Source organism: Glycine soja, chromosome 20 (assembly GCF_004193775.1).
Source record: "Glycine soja cultivar W05 chromosome 20, ASM419377v2, whole genome shotgun sequence".
Lineage (NCBI taxonomy): Eukaryota > Viridiplantae > Streptophyta > Magnoliopsida > Fabales > Fabaceae > Glycine > Glycine soja.
Window position 1 is genome coordinate 10,595,135 of NC_041021.1, and position 11,170 is coordinate 10,606,304.

Here is an 11,170-nt window from a genome sequence, read left to right on the forward strand (position 1 = left end):
ATAAGTTAAAATATGTTTTCGAAATTTCTAATAAATCCTCCAATTTTATTTACTAATTTGCTAATTTTACATGGACTAAAAAAAGTATAAAAAAAATAAAAAAAAATTGTTTTATCAGAAAACAAAAATAAAAAAAAATTATTAGAAATCAAACACAAAATTCAAATATAAATATATATATATATATATATATATATATATATATATATATATATATATGCCTTAAAAGGTACTTAGTGCTCTGCATTTTTGTTAGAATATTATACATTAAAAAGTTTAAAAGCAAGGTGATGCACACTGTCAAGGATGTGGATGCGCACTCCCAAAAAGTCCCTCCCAACTTATACTTTTTACTCAGAAGATGCATTAATAAAAATATGGTTTTATTCTTTGCATATGAGATGTGTATATTTTTAGTCTTTAAAATCTAAAATAGTATTTTTTTTTTTTAATTCTGAATTTTCACATTATTTTTTTAATTTCTGACATAATAAATTAATATTTTATAACAATTTTTAATTATTATAAATTAATTTTTAATTTTTAATCACTTAAATCTATATTTTAAGATTATCATGAAATACTAAAAAAATCGTTACAAAATATTAAAAATTGTCATAAAATATTAATTTATTATGTCAAAAAGACTAAAAAAAAAACAATCTAAACCAGTATTTAAACCAAAATATTAGTGTTAATTGATGAGACATCTGTATTAATATTTACGGTTATCCATATTTACATAAAAGACGCACGGAATAGAGGAGGAAGATACTACTACTGATTTGACATCATAAAAGCATCAGCAATTCCTCACTACCACAAGTTGTACTTATCACATTCTTCATTTGGCTAGAGCTTCAGTGTTGTTCTGAACTTGTGATCCAAGTTGCAAGAGAAGAGAAGAAATGGCTGGGGTGGGAGAGGCGCTAATCTCTGCTTCTGTGGAGATCTTACTAAACAAGATAGCTTCAACAGTTAGAGATTTTCTTTTCAGCACAAAGTTGAATGTTTCTATGTTGGAAGAGTTGAATACGAAGCTGTGGGAACTTACGGTTGTGCTTAATGATGCTGAGGAGAAGCAGATCACTAATCCTTCGGTGAAAACATGGCTTCATGGGTTGAAAGATGTTGTCTATGACGCAGAAGATTTGTTGGATGAAATCAATACAGAATCTTATAGATGCAAGGTGGAGGGAGAATCTAAAGCATTTACTACCAAGGTCAGATCATTTGTTTCTTCACGCTCTAAAATATTTTATAAGAACATGAATTCCAAGCTCGAAGATTTATCTAAAAAGCTAGAAAATTATGTGAACCAAAAAGATCGTCTCATGTTGCAAATTGTTTCTAGACCAGTCTCTTATAGAAGGAGGGCAGATTCATTGGTTGAGCCTGTTGTTATTGCAAGAACGGATGACAAAGAGAAGATACGGAAAATGCTTCTATCTGATGATGATGAGAAGAACAATAATATAGGAGTGATCCCAATATTGGGCATGGGAGGTCTCGGAAAAACAACCCTTGCTCAATCCCTTTACAATGATGGTGAAGTGAAAAAACATTTTGATTCGAGAGCTTGGGTATGGGTATCAGATGATTTTGATAATTTTAGAGTAACGGACATTGAAAGATTGTCCTATTACTAATTTTGATGTTCTTCGTGTTGAATTAAACAATATCTTAAGAGAGAAGAAATTTTTGCTTGTGCTAGATAACCTTTGGAATGACAAGTATAATGATTGGGTTGACTTGATAGCTCCTCTAAGGAGCGGGAAAAAGGGAAGTAAGATTATTGTGACAACCCGACAACAAGGAGTTGCACAGGTCGCACGAACATTATACATTCATGCGCTGGAACCTCTTACGGTTGAAAATTGTTGGCACATACTAGCTAGACATGCATTTGGTGATGAAGGTTATGACAAACATCCAAGATTAGAAGAGATTGGTAGGAAAATTGCAAGAAAATGCGAAGGTCTGCCATTAGCTGCTAAAACGTTGGGAGGTCTTTTGCGATCCAATGTTGATGTCGGGGAATGGAATAAAATTCTGAACAGCAACTCATGGGCACATGGTGATGTTTTGCCAGCTTTACACATAAGTTATCTTCATCTGCCAGCATTTATGAAAAGATGTTTTGCATATTGTTCAATTTTTCCAAAACAAAATTTGTTGGATAGGAAGGAATTGATTTTGTTATGGATGGCGGAAGGCTTTCTTCAACAAAACCATGGAGATAATAGAGCAATGGAATCAATAGGTGATGATTGCTTTAATGAATTATTATCTAGATCTTTGATTGAAAAAGACAAAGCTGAAGCAGAGAAGTTTCGAATGCATGATCTGATCTATGATTTAGCTAGACTAGTATCAGGAAAAATTTCTTTCTACTTTGAAGGTGATGAAATCCCAGGAACTGTTCGCCATTTAGCATTTCCTAGAGAATCGTATGATAAATCTGAAAGATTTGAGCGCTTGTATGAGTTAAAATGTTTGCGGACCTTTCTACCACAACTCCAAAATCCAAATTATGAATATTACTTAGCTAAAATGGTGTCCCATGATTGGTTGCCAAAACTAAGATGCTTGCGATCACTGTCATTGTCTCAATACAAAAATATCAGTGAGCTGCCTGAGTCAATTGGCAATTTGGTGCTTCTGCGATATCTTGACCTTTCCTATACTTCCATAGAAAGGCTGCCTGATGAAACCTTCATGCTTTACAATTTGCAGACTTTGAAACTTTCAAATTGTAAATCTCTTACTCAGCTGCCAGGGCAGATAGGAAATTTGGTCAATCTACGCCACCTTGATATTAGTGACATAAAGTTGAAGATGCCGACAGAAATATGCAAACTGAAAGACCTTCGTACATTGACTTCTTTTGTTGTAGGCAGACAAGATGGACTAAGGATAAGAGAATTAGGGAAATTTCCTTATCTGCAGGGTAATATTTCCATTTTGGAGCTACAAAATGTTGGTGATCCGATGGATGCATTTCAAGCAGAATTAAAGAAAAAAGAGCAAATTGAGGAGCTTACGCTGGAGTGGGGCAAATTCTCACAAATTGCCAAAGATGTACTTGGGAACCTGCAACCGTCATTAAATTTAAAGAAACTCAACATCACATCCTATGGTGGCACAAGCTTTCCAGAATGGCTGGGTGATTCTTCGTATTCTAATGTTACAGTCCTTAGTATCAGTAATTGCAACTATTGTTTGTCACTTCCACAATTTGGACAACTACCTTCTCTTAAGGAGCTTGTCATTAAAAGCATGAAAGCCATGAAAATAGTTGGTCATGAATTTTACTGCAACAACGGAGGCTCCCCTACTTTTCAGCCATTTCCATTACTAGAAAGTCTCCAGTTTGAAGAGATGTCAAAGTGGGAGGAGTGGCTACCATTTGAGGGTGAAGATAGCAACTTTCCTTTTCCTTGTCTTAAGCGTTTGAGTTTATCTGATTGTCCCAAGTTGAGAGGAAGCTTGCCCCGCTTTCTACCTTCATTGACAGAGGTCAGTATCTCAAAGTGCAATCAACTAGAGGCAAAATCATGTGATCTGAGATGGAACACATCAATTGAAGTAATATGCATCCGAGAAAGTGGAGATGGCTTGTTGGCTTTGCTTCTAAACTTTTCTTGTCAAGAACTATTTATTGGAGAGTATGATAGTTTGCAGTCTTTGCCAAAAATGATACATGGTGCCAATTGTTTTCAAAAGTTGATTCTTAGAAATATCCATTATTTAATTTCCTTCCCACCTGATGGTTTGCCCACATCATTGAAATCACTTGAAATTAGAGAGTGTTGGAACTTAGAATTTCTCTCTCATGAAACATGGCACAAATACTCATCACTTGAAGAACTGAGACTTTGGAATAGTTGCCATTCCCTAACATCCTTTCCATTAGACAGTTTCCCTGCCCTTGAATATCTTTATATTCATGGTTGTCCCAACTTGGAAGCGATTACTACTCAAGGTGGAGAGACAGCTCCCAAATTATTTTATTTTGTTGTCACTGATTGTGAGAAACTCAAGTCACTTTCAGAACAGATTGATGATCTCCCTGTCCTTAACGGCTTGTGGCTTTATAGGCTTCCAGAGCTAGCATCCTTGTTCCCAAGGTGTTTGCCTTCCACTTTACAATTCCTTTCTGTTGATGTTGGAATGCTATCATCTATGTCTAAACTTGAGTTAGGTTTGTTATTCCAACGCCTGACTTCTCTGTCTTGTCTTCGCATCTGCGGTGTTGGGGAGGAAGATCTGGTAAACACCCTGCTGAAGGAGATGTTACTTCCCACTTCTCTCCAGTCTCTATGCTTGCACGGTTTTGATGGTTTAAAGTTGTTGGAAGGAAATGGTCTTCGACATCTTACTTCTCTCCAGAAGCTTCATGTCTGGCATTGTAGAAGCCTCGAATCCTTGCCCGAAGATCAGTTGCCACCCTCTCTTGAATTACTGAGTATAAATGACTGTCCTCCACTAGCTGCAAGGTATAGAGGTCGGGAAAGGAAATACAAATTCTGGTCTAAGATTGCTCACTGGTCAAAGATTGCTCACATTTCTGCGATCCAGATAAATGATGATGTGACAATAAGATGAGCTTTTGGATGAGTAAGAATCATTGAAAAGGTAAACCTTTCAATCATGTTGAAAAAATATGATGGCAATGTTATTATTTCAGATATAATATTCGTAAAGTAATATTTCGTGCTTTCATTTTTAGTTTTATTTTTGGTGATCATTGGGGGCGAAGCCTTAGTAAACTGGGTTGACTTCTGCTTATTGTCTACTGATATAATATTTATTTCAAACCATTTTTTGGTGTCATTGTTGTACATTGGATTGTGGGTTCAATTTTATTTGGGAAAAATAAACTAAAATCGGTTTAATCTGGGTTCCATGTTAATAAATGAAAAGCCAAATAAATTTAGTAAATTGTTGAGAGTCGTTGACAAGTTGGACCATAAAATGGCTTTTATAATATTTTGAAGTTTCAAGGATTTATTTTGCAACTTGGAGCATACTTAAATAATTAAAAATAAGTACATGCTTTGCCTTGTCTCAAAATGAAATATTGAGGTTTTTATATTTGGAATTTTGTTGGCAAAGTGGATTATAAGAATGATTGTACATTTAGCTTAAATTTGTTTTCATTTGTTAAAAGTATGCATTTTAATATGTTTGATCGAGATTTCACAGTTGTTAGTGCACATGTATGCTTGAGATAACATAGAGTTCACTTGATAAATAGGGAGGAAAAAATACGTGCAATAGTGTTTGAGTAGACTTACGTAATCTTATTGAGTAGATTGCATTAATCAATTGGTGTCAGGATGGCAAACTGACAAGACTAGATGCATGTAAAGGTGGAAATTTACATGGTTGTTTCCCTATTTTATTTCTGATTTAGTGCTTATGCCATATATTTAGTCTAGCCTTTCACCGGATATAAGTTCTTTGGTGATTTTCTAGTAGATACTGAACAGTGTTGTCAATGGTGGATAGCCGAAAATCACAGAAAGTTGAAAATCCATTATTAGAATATAGCAAATAACTCGGTCAAATAGCGAAAGCCACATAACGGTTGAAATAGAAAATATATAACAATTAAATATGCATAAAAAAAAGCATGTTATATGCAAAAAAAAAAAAAAAAGCTGGACAAACATTAACATAATATTATCTCAAAAGTTAAATTGTTCAAAACAAAATATGTTCATTCTCCTCTGCCCCCTTTCCCAATATAATAAAAAAATGCTATAAACAGCTGAAAGTTAATTAGCTAAACAACTCCTAATGACGCCCATAATCAAAATAAGCTAAAAACTAATTCGATAAACAAGTCCCAATAAAGACATATAATAAGAAAAAAAAAAAGCTAAAAGCATCAAGAAAACATCTATTCATTCTGCTCTACCCCTACCCCAGCATCAAGAAAACAGAGGAAGAAGATGAAAGAAGTTAAAATGTTGGACGAAGAAGAAGAAAGAAAAAACAGAGAAAGAAAAAGAAGAAAGAAGTATTAAACAAAAGAAAGAAAAGAAAGTTGTTACCTTACTTGTACAAAAACAGGGGCTTCACAAAGAAGAAGGCTACTTGGTGATTAAGAATCAGAGGAAATGAGAGGTTCTAGAATGCTCTGGAAAAAACTTATCTGAAGTAGAAGTAGAACTGAAGTTAAAATGCTACTGTCCGGTCAAGTCCATAAGTAAAAGATAAAAAGAATATAATAAAAAATAAAATGAGTTTTAATTTGGGTAAATAGTCATTTTTGTCCTTGGACGTGTAGAGTGTTGACAAATTTATTTTCGGTTATTGCTAATGAAAGAGTTTACCTATCACATTCAAGGACGAATTTGTCAGCACTCTACACATTCAAGGATAAAAATAACTATTTACTTAAAATATAATTTAATCTTGATTATTTTCTCCTTTTTTAATCATTGCAAACATAATATCACAATAATTACTTAAAAAATAAAAAAACAAGCATAAATTAAAACAAACATAATAATAAACATAATATTAATTAATAAACATAATTTATCTATTATTCTAATTCACTTTTAACAAAGTCAACAAGTAAGGCTACTTTTAGGCCCTTGTGTGCATTCTTCAAGCCCAAAACAACTGCTATCTGCACTCATCCAATTCGCATCTTCTCCGACCCAGGACAGTCAGCACGATGAACCCTAATAGCGTTGTCATTGTCACCGTCGATGCAATTTCTCTCAGGATTCATCCTCGTCTGAAACCGACGACGTCACAGCTGCAACCCAATGCAGTTCCGTGACGCGTAAGGCGCTGGTGATCATGATTTTTGTGGAGTCCCAAACGCAACGCCGTTGCAATTGCGTTTTCTCTAAAACCCGCTACACTATAGCGTGATACCACTGCGATAACTGCTATTTGACAACACTAAACTGAATAGTGCACCCTATATCTTTTGGTGATGGATTGAGGTAAATCAGTAAATTCTAAGGGAGGAAAATGATGGAATCCACCCTTCTACTCTACTGTCCTCTTTATTCAATTTAAAAAAACTCCATCAAATGCTTTGTTTATAAACTCAAATGGGACTTGATTTGATGAAATTGATTGTTATCTATGCTATAATATGAACCTTTTCATAGAATAATACAGTGCTAAACTAATCTTACTGATAATATTGATTTTGAGAAATTGACTAGAGATGACAATATGGTTTTTTTTCCTGATTAATACAGTTGGTAGCATCTAATGACAGGCATGCAATATTTCTCAGCTGTGATGTTTCCTGTTTACTCTATTGGTCGTATGCATTTCAATCTTGCGGTCAGGTTGCTTTCTTCACACTGGAAGGTTTCCATTGAAGCATCTGAACCAAACTCTACAAATTTCCTCTATAACATTGGTAATTTGTCAATCTAAACATGTGATTTGTTGAGATTAATGTCCAGTTATGTGTTTTTTCCTGGTATGAAATATATTTGTAAAACAAGTGTATTGGATTGTGTATGTGATGTTGGTGCTGGATCATCCAATTTTATGCATATAAAAAATTGGACTTTGTATTGGAGTTTGGTGCTGATTGACAGCGTTGTTTTCATGCACTATAATCTGCGTTTGCCCTGTTCTTTTGTTCCTCTGCACTCCAAGTTGAATACTTATTGTAAGTGTTTATTTTTATTATAATCAAGTTTGCAAGTGATAGATTGATTCTCTTTTTTATTGTTGTTGTTAGGTTTATGGTATAGTCTTGCTAATTGGATATACTTAAGCTTGTTATATGATTGAATATTTCGTATTAAGTGTTGGGGATAAATATGTATGTTTAAGATCCAATTCATTATGTTATCAATTTTAATAAAGAATTGTTCTTTATTTTATTATCATATGTATTGTTTTATTAAATTATTAATTTAACAAGTTCTTGATTAAAATTAGAGGTTTGTTATCATGATAGAGATTATGATAATGAGAAATAAGTTAATTATAATTTTAATCTAAATTGTTTTTAATCGTAAGATTATTGTGAATAAGATATCAATAATCCAGATAGATTAATCAATATACATGTAATAGTTTTTATTCGATAAAGATGAATAGATCTCATTAAATTGCATATATAAAAGATATATATGTGGATGTCATTATTGAACTGACTCAATTGAAATTTTCTAATGGTTAAATTTATCATAAACTGTCAATAGAAAATTCTAAAGAAGAGATTTAATAGTTTTCTTTGACCTGCAATTCTCATAGTAATTAACAAATTATTTGTTATGTTTTTAATTTCGGACACCTAATGTTTTAGAACATTTGTTGAATGGATATTAGATATGATTAAATACCTATAGAATTAATGATTAATCAAGAAGGAATTCATCAACTCATAATGAGTTTGACCTCTATGAATAAAATTATATCGTGGTAAGGAAAATTAAAGAAAAGAAGAAATGAGCTTCTCGAGTCATTATAAGTTAACTCAAAAGAGTTTGAGAGTAATATTACTCTAGAATTAACCCTTGTAAAGATGGACGAAATTATTATACTATTATTCTAATGATTCTTGAAAGTAAAACGTTACTTCATGTTACCTAAACGTTAAAGAGTGTTACTAGATGTCTACCTTAATTAATAAATTAATTTGATTAGTATATTACCAGTTTAGTATTGAACCTAAAGGGTCACATGTAGAAGAAAACTATTTTAATATTTGATGATCAATTAAATTAGAGAATTTAATGTGATCAAATGATTAATTAATTTCCCAAGTGGAATATTATTATATTTTTTGCTAGCATTGAAAATATAAATAATATAAATAATTTGAAATAATTGGTGGAAGAAAAGAAACAAACAAGAGGATTTCATATTTGGAATTTGGTTTGAAAATAACATGAAACAATATTGTAAAATGGCTTAAAAGATAAGACAGTTGTTTCAATTTTATCACAAATCTGTTATCTTCGTGATGTTATAAATACAGTTTTAGGCTGCACGTCGAACTTGTGATTACATTTCTTCTCATTCTCTCATAGTACCAATTATTGTTCCGCGTGTCAAAGTTGTCGACGAATAGATATTAGTATCGATATGGGTACACATGAAATCTTCATATTATTTGAAGAAAATTTTTCATGCTTTAAGAGCTCGTCAATAGAAACACATTTAATATGTCGTCTATTTAAATATAATTTAGATGCAAAATATACCTTTTTTATTCCGTTTTTCCTTCCTTAAGTACATGTTTAAAACTAAAAAAAAAAAGAATATAGTTATGGTGAAAGAATGTCAATGGGCTACATTATAAGAAATGCAGTTTTTTGACTAAAAAAAGAAGTAACTTTCTAATGAAAGAGTAAAACAAAAGTTTACGATTTAAGAAGAAAGATATAAAGTGCTAGTTTGTTGTTCCTTTCAACATTTACTATAATCCAGTAGCCACTGTATTAGCGTTAGAATCTACATTTAAATATGGATATAATATACGAGAATCATTTACTTATATATATATATATATATATATATATATATATATATATATATACTCAATTGTCCTATATTGTATATGTAAAATGCTTTATATGTAAGTGATGGGATAGGAAGAATAATACAACTTCTCGGTTTTTCACGCGGGCCGGGTAACCAGTATTTGTTGGAAACGGTAAGAACACATAAGTGAGTATTTTTTTTTTAAGAAAATTTATTTCATATCCAAATCATCAATTAGAATTTGAATTCTTAAGGAACACAATCTGTTAGGACGAAGATGCTCTGCCATGAAAACTTGCTATAGGGATAGTTGTCATTCTATAAGTAGTTATTGTAGTGGTTATTGTAGCGGTTATCGTAGTGAGAGTACGGTTATTATAGTGAGATTGCGGTTATTATACATATTTGATAGGCCTTTAAATATCAAGAGGCACTAAATAAAACGTAGAACATTCAGACTTAAGTTTGTTATTTCATTTCTTCCTCTTGGAGACTGCCCTTAGTCTCGAACTTAAGGGAACCACCGCTAACAATTGGTGTGACCTACCACTCTTCAATGGCGGACACCGAACTTTCCACCGCCTGTGTGGATTGTCTTGAGGCCTCCATGGCCAAACTCGCTGCAATCCAAAACCACTACTGCAGCCCAAACTTCCATTGCTTCAAACTTGATGACATTCTCTGGATACTGAATACCATGGTACCCAGACAACCCTCTCCATCTTCTGCCTTTGCGAAGTCACCACCTATGCCGCCTTTGCTTCCCAAGGTAACCAACCCATCTTCTTCCTTTGCTAAACCACCACCAACAGCAAAAACCATACTGCCTCCACCAACAGTAGAAACCACGTTGCCTCCCCTTCCCATGGCAACTTCCCACCTTCCCGTTAACAAGCACCACACACTCTCCTCCGACCCCCTCCCAGCCGGCAGTAACCGGTCCCACACAAAGCCATCCAGTCGTAGCATCCTTCTCTTCGACATTCGCTTCTCCTTTTCTATTATGTGTGCTGCCATGGTCAGGGACACAAATCTCAACCACCCCTTCCTCCTCCTCCTTTTCACCATTCTCGTCGCTGCCAAAGGGCTCTGTCTTCGCAATCATCTTAAGGCACTAATTCTTACACCCATTTTCATTTGGGATCCAGGTTTTGTTTTTTGCACCCAACACCTAAAGGGCAAGGTGTTTTTGATGGGCTAGGGAATGTTAGGACGAAGATGCTCTGCCATGGAAACTTGCCAAAGGGGTAGTTGTCATTCTAGAAGTAGTTATTGTGGTGGTTATTGTAGTGGTTATTGTAGCGGTTATCGTAGTGGGAGTGTGGTTATTATAGTGGGATTGCGGTTATTATACATATTTGATAGACCTTTAAATATCAAGAGGCACTAAATAAAACGTAGAACATTCAGGCTTAAGTTTGTTATTTCCTTTCTTCCTCTTGGAGACTGCCCTTAATCTCGAACTTAAGGAACCACCGTTATCACAATCGTACCATTCGTGTCAATAATTGTTAGTATCCGTGACTTCAAATGATTTAAAACTTTTAAGAATCAATAAATATCTATCTTTTCGCTTACTTTGCTCCTCTTCTCATTAAATTGCACAGACTCGTGCAATAAAGAAGATTACCTAATTGTTAAATGAGTTATCAATTAGACAATTTTCTGTTAGACAATTTTTTTC

At 33.6% G+C, this 11,170-nt stretch overlaps 1 pseudogene; it reads left to right on the forward strand.

Moving 5' to 3' along the window:
- The first annotated feature begins 840 nt into the window (after positions 1 to 840).
- Positions 841 to 7,701, forward strand: LOC114402321 (annotated as a pseudogene).
- The last annotated feature ends 3,469 nt before the right edge of the window (positions 7,702 to 11,170 follow it).